The 14,194-nt window shown below is 50.4% G+C and overlaps 1 long non-coding RNA gene across 1 annotated transcript; it reads right to left on the bottom strand.

Annotated features, from left to right (window-relative positions):
• Positions 1-1,800: 1,800 nt before the first annotated feature.
• LOC118166616 lies at positions 1,801-4,993 on the bottom strand. The gene is made up of 2 exons (XR_004750633.1): positions 4,683-4,993; positions 1,801-3,464 (listed from the first exon to the last, which is right to left on the bottom strand). It is a non-coding gene; the product is annotated as an uncharacterized LOC118166616 (long non-coding RNA).
• Positions 4,994-14,194: the final 9,201 nt, after the last annotated feature.

The following is a 14,194-nucleotide window of genomic DNA, read 5'->3' as shown; positions in this document are numbered from 1 at the left end:
TAGAAAATGGAGACATTCTTCCATGCAGGTTTTCAAACTAATTTGCATCCAGCTATCCTACTAAAATCTCTTAGAAATGTTTTGCTGAGTTTAGGGCTATTTCTCTCATAATTTCTCCTAGAAGGCGAGGGCATTGCAACAAACTCTGCTGATTAAAACACGGACAAGAGATACAGATTAACATTAAAGACCAGAAAAGTTCCACAAACAGCAGTCATGCAACGTCATCATTATCAAATCTCATATTTCATCATCAACCAAAACCAGATTAAATTTTCATGGGCTCATAACCAGGAATCCGCTGCTCCCTGAGACTCGTAGGTGGCAGTGTGTAAAAGTTTGCCAAAAAAAAAAAAAGTGTGTGCACAGACATTTCCAAAACTGTTTCCCCACAGCAGATTTCCCCTGTGCACCCAGCAAACACCCCATGTGCCCAAGTATTTCTCTGAAAGGCGCTGGAACATCCCTTATATCCCTGCAGGGCCCACATGGGCCTCAGAGGAGGCCCCGCTGCCAGCACGGCCTGGCCTTCCCCACCCGGCCTAGGCCTCAGTGGAACTCCACAGAACAACTGCCACAAATCAGACTAAAACAGGGATTTCATCAGGGAAATGTGCTTTTAATTTTGCATCTTTTTGTAACAGGCCCGCTGAAGAGCATGGAAAGAGGAATAATTAATACATGAGGCCTGGGAGCAGCCTGGGCAGCACTGGCAAAGATTTCGTGGGAAGCCCGGTTTAATTGTGCCTGCCAGCCATCTCCCAGCAAAGCATGGCAGCACGGACGCCTTCTGGGGACAAGGAGCCAGCTTGCTGAGCTGCTTTGATGTTTTGAGGTTGTCCCGGCCCTGAGGGGGCCCCCAGGGGCTCCCAGCTCTTGGCCATGGTGAAAATGGGGGTGAGGCATGGAAACATCGCTGTGGAGTTCAAACCTGCAGAGGGCTTTGGAGGATGAAGAACAGAATGACCTGAGGTAACAGGTAAGCTGATACTGCTTTCTTTGGTCTTTCTGAAAAATAAGAGGGACAGTTTTCTGCAGAATCAAAGTTGGGAAAGACTTTCAAGATCATCAAGTCCAACCATCAACCTGACTTACTGAGTCCCATCATTTAATCATGTCCCTTAGTGCCATGTACACATCTCTGAAATACTTCGAGAGATTGGGGCTACTCCACTTCCCTGGGCAGGCCAGTCCAATGCTTGACCATCTCTCCATAATGAATTTCTTTCTCATGTCCAATCTAAACTTCCCCTGACACAACTTGAGACTGTAAAACAATGTGATTTTGTTAATGGAAATCTTGAAGGTTTTGACCTCCTTCAAAATAAATAAATAAATAAATAAAGTTCCCCATCTCCCTTCCTCCAAGCCCCAGTTATTATAAGCACTGAATGAGATCCACCAATGTTTGTCCTCTGACCTATTCTTTATGATGAACAAATTTACCACTGAATCTCTCCTGGCTCTGAGACCAAAGCAAGGAATCAGACAAGCAGAAGCCAATTGCTCCTGGTAGTTACACCATCATTTACACCACAGTGCGTTAAAATAACTGCTCATGAACACTATCCCCATCCTTATTAAGAACACTAAAGACTTGAAGATCGCTCTTTACTCAGCAGTGCTGCCCTGCCAGTACCATGCTTTTTGGGCTATTGAGGTGTCCCATTGCCCTGCCAATGCTGGAGGTCTCTGGAGCACAGAAGGAGGGTGTGAGTATTGTGTTAGATAGAGAAAACTGCATTTCTTTTCATCTCGTCAGGTGCTTCATAAGCTCTCCAGAGCCACACTGGAACAGAAATCAACTCCCAAAAGACATTTTAAGAGTAAATAGTCCCAGGTACATTCCCAGCAGGTGGCCAAGTTTGCCAAAAGCAGAAGAGCTTTTAAGTTACTAGTGCTGGGTTTTAGCTGTCAATGTGAGGCTGAAGCAGTGGCTAGACATGAGCAGTGTCATAAATTTGGCAGTGGCTCTGGCAAATGTGAGCTGCTGGCAGGAGGCACTGTGGGCAGCAGTTTCCTCTGCTCCTGTGGTTTTCCTGGCTGGTGTGATGCCGTAGCATCAGTGGGAAGCTCCCTCCAGCCCAGTTGCAGTTCATAAATACCAACCCAGTGCTCCAGTTTGGGATACCACAGTGACAACTGGGCACAGGGACGCCTGGTGTGATGGCAACCTGAAGGCAGATGCATCCAGAGAGGACAGAAAATTCAGCAGTGAAGTGACCAGCCTGCAGGCAATGTCCCAAGTGAGTCAGGAGCTTCTGCGATGCCTGAATTCAAGAAGTGACTGTAACCAGTATTCCTAGATGACACCAGCCTTTCATAACATCTTTTAACCATTCCGCATGTACTGTTTCAGATGGTCACCCAAACACAGACAAAGGCTGAATATTTGAGGCTCCTTTTCTGAGGAACTGGACAATTATGTTAGTGAAGGAAAGAATGAGTGAGAAAAAACAATGTGCCTTTTGAGCAAGACGTCATTACCTGCAAGACCCAGGTACGACCTTCACTCCCCACCACTACTGCAATGTGCAGTCTCCTGCTGTAATGATAATATGACTTTGTGTTCAAATGAGGCTTTATTTAGGAAGAAATTGCTTTTACCCACCTTCAGGAGAAAATGGAGGTCAATTGTCCAGGGCTGCATGGTGAGACTTGGCAGAGATGGCAACAGACGAGGGAGCTGGGCTGCCAGTGCCACAGCCTGACTCCCAGCTGTCTCAGCCAAATTGCTGGTGATTCAGTACTTTTTAAAAATTTCTTCTGAATCTTCAGTAATGATGACTGGGGGGGGGGGGGGCAAGGGTAGCATGACTCCCCCAGACTGAGAGGCCAAGCAGATTCTTCAGTTTCTAAACTCTCGGGCAGGTTAGAAAGTAATTTTTGTTGTCATATTTAGGTCCATTAGTAGCCTGTCACATAAATTGTCTCCCATCCCGCTGATGATGCTTGGTTGTGCTCCAGCTCCCAACACACCATGGCACTGCTGACTGCTGCCTGTGTTATTCCCAGCCAGTTGTCAGCAGGAGAAAAAAAATCATTACAGATTTTGTCACTGTCATTCAGTCCAGATTGGGCAAATTAGGATAGAAACTTTAATGTTTCATGAAAATAGAAGTGTTGGCTACAAGTGGCTTTTGCTGGCTTTCTGTGCTCATTGCAGCCATACCAGAGGTTTTCCAAACAGTGTGGAGAGGAGAAAAGTTGCAGAAAAGGACCAAGGAGTCCTGGTGGACACCAAGCTGAACATGAGTCAGCAATGTGGCCTTGACACCAAGGAGGCTAACAGTACTTTTGGCTGCATTAGGCAACGTATCACCAGCAGGCCGAGGGAGGTGATCCTTTCCCTCCCCTCTGAGTCCAAGGGTTGTCTGACGGCAGACAACTTCAGGAGCTTCACCCTGTGTTTCGGCTGTCGGTTCGTGGTTGCTTGCTATGGCCACAGGGGCGGGAGGGGCAAACTGAAAGCCAGAAATGATGGACATAAACATCTCCTGCCTTTTAATTTACTTGTGACCAATGGCTGGCTCATTGTCATAACCCACTCACATTTTAAATAGCATTTTGGCATGCTTCCCCCACCTAATACAATATAGATAATTCTCTCACAATGTACCAAAGATAATGCAATTATCATGGAGTTTCCATAGACATGTTTTATATTATCTACTTAAAATAATCCGATTTCCTTGCTGTAATCTAATCTAGCTGTGACTTAGTTTGCCCTAAATGAGATATATGCTTAAAGACAACTCAGAAATAATAAACAAGGGGAGGATAAATGCTGTATCACTGCATTTTGATTGAAGCACTATGGATTCGGAGTAGCAGACCTGGCAGTATGTCTGTCTTGGGGGCGGTATGTTTGTTAATGACCTGACAGCACGGCGTGTAAGGGCATTGCACACCTCCAGATGCTGGGAGCCCAACCCATGCTGCTGGAAGAACGTGGTGAGCTTTTCAACCATGTGGGATGAGGGCCACGGGATCTGGGATTCTCCTTCTCATCAGGACTATTCAGGAGTTCAATTAGCTGCCTCCTGCTGCTCCTTAGCATCAGGGTCCCTCAATGAGGAGCATCCTTCAGCGGCTCCTCAGCACCAGCTTTTCCTTTAGCTCAGCTGGCATGGTGATAAATGTGGCTCCAGCAACGCCAAGGTGGAGGAAGGGCCCAATGTGAAGTACAACATTAACAGTTATCAGTGGCGTAATATGATTTGACAATACAGTTAGCAGATTAAATAAGGATTAATGGGACTTGGCCACTGTGCTGTACATATTTGCTAAAGGAAGCACATCTCTACATCTCATGCATTGGAAACCTAAGTGACCATGTGAAACAACCCAAACCCTTCCTGGGAGTTTCCAGGTGATGTGAGAAATTGCCCCATCTGCTCCAGAAAAGGGGGTTGGATTATTTTTTCCTTTCTCATCTTCTACCAATCTGTCTGCCACAAAATGAAGTTACAGTTGGCTGAAAACCAAAATGGGCTTTCAGTACCTATCAAACCTTCACAGTCTGACATTTGTCCTTTGCGACCACATGCATCTATCATATTTTTCTTCTCCTGTCTTCAAAGCATTGTATCACGGATGGGTACAAGCACGGAAGTTCAGATCATTTGTTTGGAGAGAAAGAACCCCCCTCCCCCCCGCTTATGTAGCAGACCTTACTCTACCCCGAATTGTTGTGCAGGTGATGCAGCTCTGGTTGGGGTGCATCTCTGGTGGGCTCTGAGCCCATGTCCCTGCAGGTGGGGACAGTGCCACAGCATGTCCCCAAGGCTGGGGCTCCCAGTTGCACCCCAGAGACTACTTGCTCCAAAACACAAAATCCCGTGGACGTGTGTTGGTTCCTGCTGTCCTGAGCAGCACAGCCCACCTGTATGCTCTTCTTGCAGGCATGCTTTTAATAGGCAGACATTCAGCCTACAAACCCCACGCATCCTTTAGGGTTTGTTGCCTCAGCTTGAAAACCTGATGGCAACAGGAGCACTCCCGGGTGTAACAGGAGGAGTGGGTTTGCCGCATTTTAAAGTCAAGATTAGTCAATGCAGGTGGAAGGCCCGATCCTGCTCTTAGTGTCAAAGGTGCACATCTATTCCAGCTTCTGAGTGTCTTGTTCAGCACTTAAGCACCTGCTTAGCTGTATGAACCTGGATCCCATCTCTTCATCTGCGGGATTTATGGCCAAGCTTATAGTTAAATATGTCTCCAAAGTGGCTTAAGTGCTGCAGTGAGCAGGGATGAAGTGTCTCACAAGCTTACAGCCTTTGCCAAAGGCAAATCTTCTTCTTTAAGAAGATTTTCTGGCTCACAAGATGCTTGTGTTTGTGTTCCCCCAGAACAGAAGAAGCCTGGCAAGGTCTGGGGGGTCTGAAAACACACATAATGACCATCTCTGTCACCAAGTGTCACGTTTGTCCCCATCTGGCCACGCTGGTTGATGCCTCCTTAGCACGATTACCGAAACACGATTGTCCTTCCTCAGCCTCATTCGTGTCTCTGTCTGGGAACAAGATTCATGGGTACACCACCAACTAGAAAGCTACAGTTTTCTGCACTGATTTATTTCATGGAGGTAAAATAATACACACCTTAAGAATCATTTCTGTTTGAAGCTCCTGCTTGTGAGATATTTCCCATATATTTTCTTTTTTCATCTTTAAAATTACTCTGTCACTGCTGAGCTGCAGCATCTCTGATCTGTACAGATGAAGATGCAGGAAATCCGGAATATGTTATTAATATATGGCAATTCCCAGGCCATGAGGGGCTGACGCATATCGTGGCAGACACCGTAAAGCAGCAGAAAAAACTAGTAACATGTAAAGCAAGAGCAAACCCTATTCCAGGAAGCTTATTTGCAAGCCACTGATGTGAAGTACAAGGGGCAGAGGTGTCTGATGGTGCACGGAGCACAAGAGGAGTGCTGAGCGCATCCAGTGCACAGCTCATTTGGGAATTAATTGCTGAGGATGGGGCAAGCCCGCAGCAGCCCAGCCAGGCAATGTGCTGCCTTGAGAGCAGAAAGAGCTAAGCCAGCTCAGACACAGTGCTTTAGCTTCTTAAATGCAGAGATCCCCACCAAGCATCACTCACAATAGTTTGATCTACTTAAACTCTAAACACTGGAATAAAAATGTGATTTAAAACATTGGGATGTAGGAAAAAGAGGCACTTGAAAGCAGATAAAACAGATTCAGAAGAGTAATTGTGCCCACACATAAAACACTCACCCCCTACACAGCTGACTGGTTTTATATTATAAATTTCAAATAATGCCCCATGAATTAGTGTTGAATGTAGTGTGAGAGGCTACATGATAAAATAAAGTGCGGCAGCAAAAAAAAAACAGACAAACAAACAAAAAACCTCTAAATCCTAAATAAAATCTGCCTTCTATCCTGTTCTGTCCCCCAAGCACCAGCTCTTGTTTCACCTGTGAATTACAGCGCATGGTACACAGGATGTCAGGGATGTGATTTCATTATTTCACCCAGGGAGGATCATAAAACCTGGCTTTACAACAACTATACATAGCCTGAAAAATGCCCAGAGAGGAGACAGAGCACACCACCACACTCCCTCGTCAGGCCAATCAAGCGGATTTCATCAGGAGGAGAATATTTATGGACTTCTCAGTCTCTGAACAGCCAGCATTGCTGGGGTCGGTGCAGGGACAGGATCAGGGGGTGCTGGAGGACGTGTCCTTGCAGTGCCCAGCTCGGATGCTCCATCCCTGCCACAGCAGCAGCACCGCACTTTTTCCCTCCACATCCAAAAATATGAAGCCTGACATTAATGCAATGATTTTTGCACTTCTTCCCTCCTTCCTGGAGGCCGGTGCGGCTGGAGCACAGCCTGGAGCTCTATATAACATGCTCCCAATGCTAAATCCAAGCAGGAATTTCTTTGCTCAAGTGGCACAGGGAGAGAAGCAGAGGGGCCACCGGGTAGTGTGATCCCCGAAATCCCAATTAGGCACCCGGGGGGCAGTGCTGGGGGTGCTCAGATCCCACACCGAGGACTGAAGATTGATGGAGGCGCTCAGCGCACAGCGGCGATGAGACAACTGCCCCTGAATAATTCACACCGCGTTTTCTGCAGGCATCAAGCAGGCTGGAGCACCTCTTATTTTTCACTGTGCTTTATTAGGCACGTGAGAGGCACTAAATTACACCCATTGGTACCCTAATTTCTTTTAAAATAGCTGCCTATAGGGCACGGTGAATGGAATTTAATTTTCCCTCAAAGTTAAATATTCCTTACACCGGCACAGATCTCCAGCAGAGAATCTAACACCAACAGACCAGGAGAATTTTCCACCCTTCTACGAGTGTGACTCAAATATGTATTGACGGCAGAAATGATTTTCAACCTGCATATAAGGAGCTGGAAAGACAGAGCCTGCACTGACAGATGTCCTGGACTTTAATATTAATGGCGTTCCCGAGTTTGCTCCCAGGAGGCAGCACTAACAGTTGTTGACTTAATGATTTTTTAAAGAACAATAAGTCATGAAGCATTACGGCATTTATTCTGAGCTATCATTTATTCTGGATCAGAAAACAACAACACCCAAGGCTTTTGTCTCACGTTTTTCTGGGGATGCAGGGACGTGGGACGGAGCAAGGAGTTATGGAGGCTTGAAGCCCACGGTCACTTGACAGATCGTAGAAAATGAGACCAGGGGCTTGGAACAGGTGACCCCTGATGGGCCCATGCTGTGGTCACCCAAAATATCCACCTGACGGTGAGACATTTCCAAGGACAGGTGCGGGGGCGTTGGTAAAGCTCTTGGAGATGCCGGTACTGCAGGAGGCCTCATCCAGAACCAGGTCCAGCCCCTGGTGCTGAGAGCAGCGACGCCGCACGGGGCCTGACCATGGTTTGCAAGGGCTCCAGGTGCTTCACCTTCCTGCTCAGCAACGTTGATCATGGCACGCACATCCGCATGCGTATATACCAACACCAACAAATACAGTCTAATTATTACTTTCTCCCTAATCATACAGCTGCACTATTCTGGGAATCGCTTTATTACAGCACTTAGGAAGGAATTAGTCTTGTCAATAACTGCTGAGTGACAAGGGCGTTGGGGCCATCTCCTCCTGGATGCTGCCTTCTCCCTGCTGTCCCCTCCTGCCACCCGTGGGTGCCAGCTGGAGCCCACGGGCGCGAACACGGGAATGGGGTGAAACCCTGGATGAAACCCCAGCACCCCACCCCGTGCCCCTGCCTGCTGTTCCTCACGTCTTTTTCCTCCCCAGTGAACTCCAGACGAGGCTTTGCCTTCGTTCCCTCGGCTGTTCCCCAGCAGGCGAGGCTGAATAGCTTCAGGCTGCGCTCCCAGCTCTGGACAAGCGTTTTACCAGCAAACGCAGCATCCCCTGGAGCCTCATCCTTCAAAATCAGATTTTCTTCCTTGCCCGAGGTCTCATTACACTTGCTGCCTCCTCCTTGCTTCCCGTCTTGTGTTGCAGGTAATTGCATCAATGTTCTTACTCATAGCTGCAGCGAAAATAAAACGCCGCTTTGTTCTCCGTGCTGAGAACTGACGCTGGCTATTGCTCCCTCATCTTACCCGGAAGGTACCACTGTTCTGGAATTTATTTTAAACATCCATTTCTTCTCTTTTAAGAGATGTGGGACGCTCACTTTGCTGGGGGATCACCACAGCACCTCTGGGGCTGCTTTGCCCCAAATCAAGGCATTGCTTTAGGAGAACCCAAGACAAAAAAAAATGCTGGTTGCCTGCTAGAAACAGACGGGGAATTGACTGAAATAATCTGCTAAACTGGACACAAAATTAGGGGTGTGCCATCTGGGTCGCCACTTCCCTGCACACAAGCTGAAGAAGTCACCAGCAAAACTGTACCTGCTCGAGCAGACGACCACGCATTGTTATTTGCAGAAACGCCAGTAACTCGCAGCACCAAGTCACCTGGAATTGCCAAATAACTCTGAACTTTTTAAAAGGCGTTAGCTCTTTCTGCAGCGACGCTGGAGCCATATTTCCCTGTTATTTCTTGAGCGATTGCCATTTATTTGGGCCTGTTCCAGGCTGGCAGGAGGGATGATAAGGCAGTAATGTAGCGGGTTATCAATTATTCTGCTTTTTAAACTTCTCTTTCTTATCTACAAGCAGATCTTTACTCTGCAGAGAAGCCGACGCAAGCAGGCACAGCAGTCGCAGGCTATCACTTGTACCACACCAGTGCTCACAGAGGTCAAGCCGCCTTCTGTCTGGGAACAGACCCTTCCCATAATTTTGAGTAAAAATTGAACAGAAAGTGATGGCATCCACTGGGATGCCATTTTTAGCACAGAATGGCATTTTCCCCATGACTGCCCACCTGCTGACCACCGTGGTGGTCCTTCAGCATCACCAGCCGTGAGCCAGCTTGTCCACTGGTTTTTAATTATCTCTGGTTTGAGTTTGCAGCCGTCACTGATTTTAGCAGAAAATCCCCAATGGTGCAGGCGTTCTTGTAGTTAGAAAGTGTGTTATCAGCTCAGCTTTTGCCTGTGATTAGCAGGTTTTCAAACACTGGATGCAAAAATTCACAGTGGGATAGTAATATTTTTGGATTTCACAGCAGGTGAAAATTTGGAGGCGGGCAGCAGGATCTGGATGCAGGAAATCAGCGAGGCTCCACCCCACGTCTCTCGGATTTCTGGGGTGTTTGGATCTGAGCTCGCTGGGCCAGGAATCGGGCACCTGCTCTTCTTCCTTCACATGCTGCACAAAGCTACGGGGAGGTCACCACCAACCCAGTGCCGCCACCTGCTATCAAATGCCCCTTTCTGAACGGGGGAAGCCCTGTGATTATATTGCACCATGCCCTTCAAGAACTGCTTTTTGACTGCAAGAAGTGATTAATTGCCATCCCTTCCGAGCAGACCACATCCGGCCGCAGCAGACCTGGGGCTGAAGGGGCTGAGTCAGTGCCGGGGAGCCTGGCAGGCCTGTGAGGGAGGAGTTGTGCCTTGTGTGTGTGTGTGCGTACACATGCGTATGTACGGAGATATCCTGGGCTTGTAGCCCCTCTGCGGCTGCCCCAGCTGCACTTGCATGGGGACATTTCAGAGACGGTCAGCTGGGACGGTGCGAGGGAGACAGTTGCCCAAACTGATGCAGAAACCTGGGGAATCGAGGACATTTGGTGTATTTTCGGTCTTCTAAATGAAAGCCATGCCTTGTGCAGAGACATCTTTACAGTCACCCCAATTAACCTCTGCGGGGCTGTTTCAGGACAGCCTGCTTCAGAGCGGCTGGGTGGTGAGATGGGTCCTCCACGCTCCTGGCTGCAGCATCTGCTGGAGCTTTGCGAACAAGAATGGGGTAAGGGATGAAAGACAGCAGCATCGGTCCCATCAGGAGCTCCCAGCAAAGACAAGTGTTATCCCTCCCTCGTCGTCCCAGGCTCATTTGCCTGCATTCGCAAGAAAAAAAGCTTTTGGGACGTGGCATTGGGAGTTTCGAGGCAGTGCCATGGACTGCTTGGGACTGCTTCAAAATGGGCCCTAGCTGGGAGTTGGAGCTCTGGCTGCTTTTATAGCAGAAATTAAAAGAACTTGTCAGAGCATCAGGGAAGCAGGAAAGGAAAAGCTGGCCGAGGGGCTTTCCAGGCTTTGGACACACTTGGTGAACTCTTCTAGACAAGCTCAGCCCTTCCCCAAATCAGCCAAAGCTGCTCCGGTGGTCTGCCCTGCGCCCAAGCCCCAGCGAGGCATGAAGAGCATCGCTGCGCTGCTGCTGGAAGCCCAGCCAGCATCCCTCTCCCTTGTGCTCCAGGGTTAAACACACACACACAAAAAGGAGAGAGGGAAAGCGAGTTCTCGTTTTGTTGCCATAGCAGCCTCCTGGATTATTTAGACTGATAGCATTTGTAAAAATTCAACAAAGGGTAGCGTATCTCTTGGAAATCGGAGCAGATGTAACGTTGCCTGCCATATGCCACTGGGAAAAAACCTATTGGCAAAGGAAATGTTGTGGGAGCGAAAGCCGAACCCACGTTGTGCGGTGGAAAATGTCGCCTTCCCTAGATTACAGGGCAGAGCGATAACGCTGGGAAAATCGCCTCCGCGTATACAACTGCTGCAAGGGCAGCTCCACGGCCGCCGCGGCAGGAAGGTGCCTTCGCTGCCTTGACGAGCCACCATGCGCCGTGGAGAAAAGGTTGTTAACATGAAAAATTAATTAGGCAGCTTAACGAAGCTCGCTCCTGAGGAGCCCAGCCCGCAGCGCAGGTGAGGCGCCGCGGTCTCTGAGAACCGCACCACGGTCTGGGCTTCTAAACAAATCGGTACGTGGAGTTAAGAAATCCCACTAAAAAACTGGTTTGGTTTGTGTATGCACAGAACCAAGCCCCACTGCACTGTTTTCATTCCAGGTTCACGCTCCCAAAATTTCTTTCAAAGAGGCATTTTGGAACCTGGGTTTCACCTGGACGAGGAAGGGAAGGGCTGGAGCTGCCTGGGGCTGCTGGCCCAGGCCGGGGGGGGGGGGGGGGGTTCTCATTTTCCCAGTAATTTTGATTCTTAGCCCTGCCCCAGCTGCCCAGATGCAATGCTTTGTGTTTCCTTTCCCAGGGACTTGAGGCGATGCCCATGGAGCAAAATCCATGGCATAGAACCAAAGCATCCCCTGGGCTGGAAAAGACCTTCAAGGCCATCAAGCCCAGCCATCAGCCCCCCGAGTCCCACCACTAACCGTGTCCCTTGGTGCCACATCCCCACGCCTCTTGAATACCCCCGGGGACGGGGGCTCCCCCACCTCCCTGGGCAGCCCAGCCCGATGTCCAACCATCGCAAGTCCTGGACAAGTCGCAGGGATGCAGGTGGCCTTCCAAACATCCTGCTAGCTGCTGTCAAGGTGTCAAGCGGAATGAAACCACCTCGCTGAGCCACGCTGGGAGCCGAGGGCACGGGAAAGGATTGGCAGCCATCGCGGAGCAGCGACGGATCAAAGCACGCGGTGGCAACAACCCTGCCAGCAGCGCTGCCCTCCTCGGCACTTCCCGAAAGGCAAAGCCACTTGATTAAATTACCGGCCTGTGAGAAATGGAGCTCACGTTCCTTTCGAGAGGAAAAAAGCCACATAAAACCTGCGTTCGTTTTGCCGAGGTACCTCCAGCGCGTATAAATCACACGCGGATTAGTGAACCTCTCTTCTGGGGCAGTTCCAGCAGTTAAACAGCGGGCTTGGGGCCATCCGTCACTGTGCCACGGGCTGTGCACACCGTTAGCATCGCGCTGGCGGCAGGAACGGGTCTGCTGCAAGCTCACCACCGGCCCCTGGCGTCCAAAGGCCAGTAGCTGGTGCTCAGACCTCGGGGCCGGCGGCTCCCCTGCAGGAATTCAGGTAAAAGGGGGAAAAAATGCCCTGAAAAGGCTCAGCAAAAGCTGCATCATCAGAAATGTTTTCTCCAGTCAACTAGTAACAAAAGCAATCATTTTTACCTTAAATCCTTGCACCCCACATGCAGAAAATCCAAGCGGCTCAGTGACACTTTGGGCAAATCGTGGACTCTGTCCTAAAAATACTGTCAACAGCGTCAAACCCACGGTCTCCAGCAAGCCGTGCGATGATGGTGTGTTACCTGCTCGGCCCCAGGTTCGTCTGAGGTTTCGGCAGGACTGCGCGGAGCTGTGGCCGTGTGCAATTAACACCTGCAGGTGTTCTTACAGACGGCTGCGAGGCTCAGCTTGGTGAAGCTGTTGCCCGTGTCACGAGGGAAAAGCTGGGGAGAAATCTGTGTGTTTGGCTGAAAATGCTGCTGAGTGCTCAGCCCTGGGGGAGCACTGCCCTCCCTGAGCACCCCAGCGGAGGACGCGAGGCAACGGCCTCAAGGTGCACCACGGGAGGCTTAGATCGGACATCAGGAGGAATTTCTTCATGGAAGGGGTGGTCGGGCATCGGGACGGGGTGCCAGGGAGGTGCTGGAGTCCCCGTCCCCAGAGGACATGACACTTGTGGACATGGCACTAAGGGACACGCATGGTTAGCGGTGGGACTCAGAAGCTCAGGCTGATGGTTGGACTTGATGGTCTTGAAGGTCTTTTCCAGCGCAGATGACTCCGTGGTTCCACAGGTCGATGATTTTATTCCCTAATTCTCGCTCGTGCTCCTGCCTCGGCAGCCATGCTCCTTGGAAGCCACAGTTCAAGGCTTCTGATTTATTTTTTTTAAGCTGCTGGGAGAATGGGGATAATTAGCAATGAGGCCCGTGTGTTAAGAACATGCAATTAGAACCCATCGGGCTGTAATTTACGTCTTAGCCTTCCACGTGCAATAATTAACGCGGTAACAGGCTGTGCGCACCGCAGCGCCGAGGAGGCAGCGCGAGGCGGGGGGAGCGGCGCCACGAAGCGCACCCGGGAGCAGGAGCCGAGTTTGACCCCCCTGCACCCAGCGGAGGAGGCCGGGGAGGCTGAGCCTCCGCCACCAGCGTGATGAAGGAGATCGCAATCCGTCAGCAGCAGGGGCCCAGGAGAAGCTGCGGGCACCCCAGCTCTGCCCCGCTCGTGTCGGACTGCGGTGCTGTTGCACAAAAGCCTGCCTTTTCTCCAAAAGCAGCAGCAACAACAAATCATTTTGGGGTTGGTGTGGGGGGGGTTGGTACCAGCCAGCAGCTCTGCTCCTCCGTCCTCCAGCCGACACGTCCCTGCTCTGACACCAAACACCCAGAACACCGGCCAGAAGTGGAACGTTTAGGGATAACGTTCCCTGCTTCTGCGATGGCACTAAGGTGATGCTTTCCAAAGAGCCTGGAGGCGTTTGGGAGAGCCCAGCCCTCTTCTCCAGAAATATCGGGGGGGTTCCAGCCAGCTCTGCTCATGGACCGGGGCTGGCGGTGAGGCACGGAGCGGGGCTGGGCTTTGCCACGGGGAGCAGCCCTGCGGGTGGCAGGCCGGGCGCCGAGCGGTGCCCGGAGCCGCTGCCTTGGCCTCTGGCTCCTGTGAGAGCTGTAATTAACAGCAATCATCACACGTGAGCGGCGGCACGCCTGGCAGCTGGGCGGGTTTTATCAGCCCCGGCGTGCTGGCCAAGGGGACATCTGCCTTTGCCCGAGAGCAGCAGTAGCAAAATGCAGCTGAATGCAAAAAAAGCGCTGTAAAAGGAGAGCCTGAGGCTGCAGGCAGAGCTCGGGGGGTCCCAGCACGACACGCAGCGGGCTGATTT

This window comes from Oxyura jamaicensis, chromosome 4 (assembly GCF_011077185.1).
Source record: "Oxyura jamaicensis isolate SHBP4307 breed ruddy duck chromosome 4, BPBGC_Ojam_1.0, whole genome shotgun sequence".
NCBI lineage: Eukaryota > Metazoa > Chordata > Aves > Anseriformes > Anatidae > Oxyura > Oxyura jamaicensis.
Note: the sequence above shows the minus strand (reverse complement) of the source record. Positions and strands in the feature narration are given on the sequence as shown.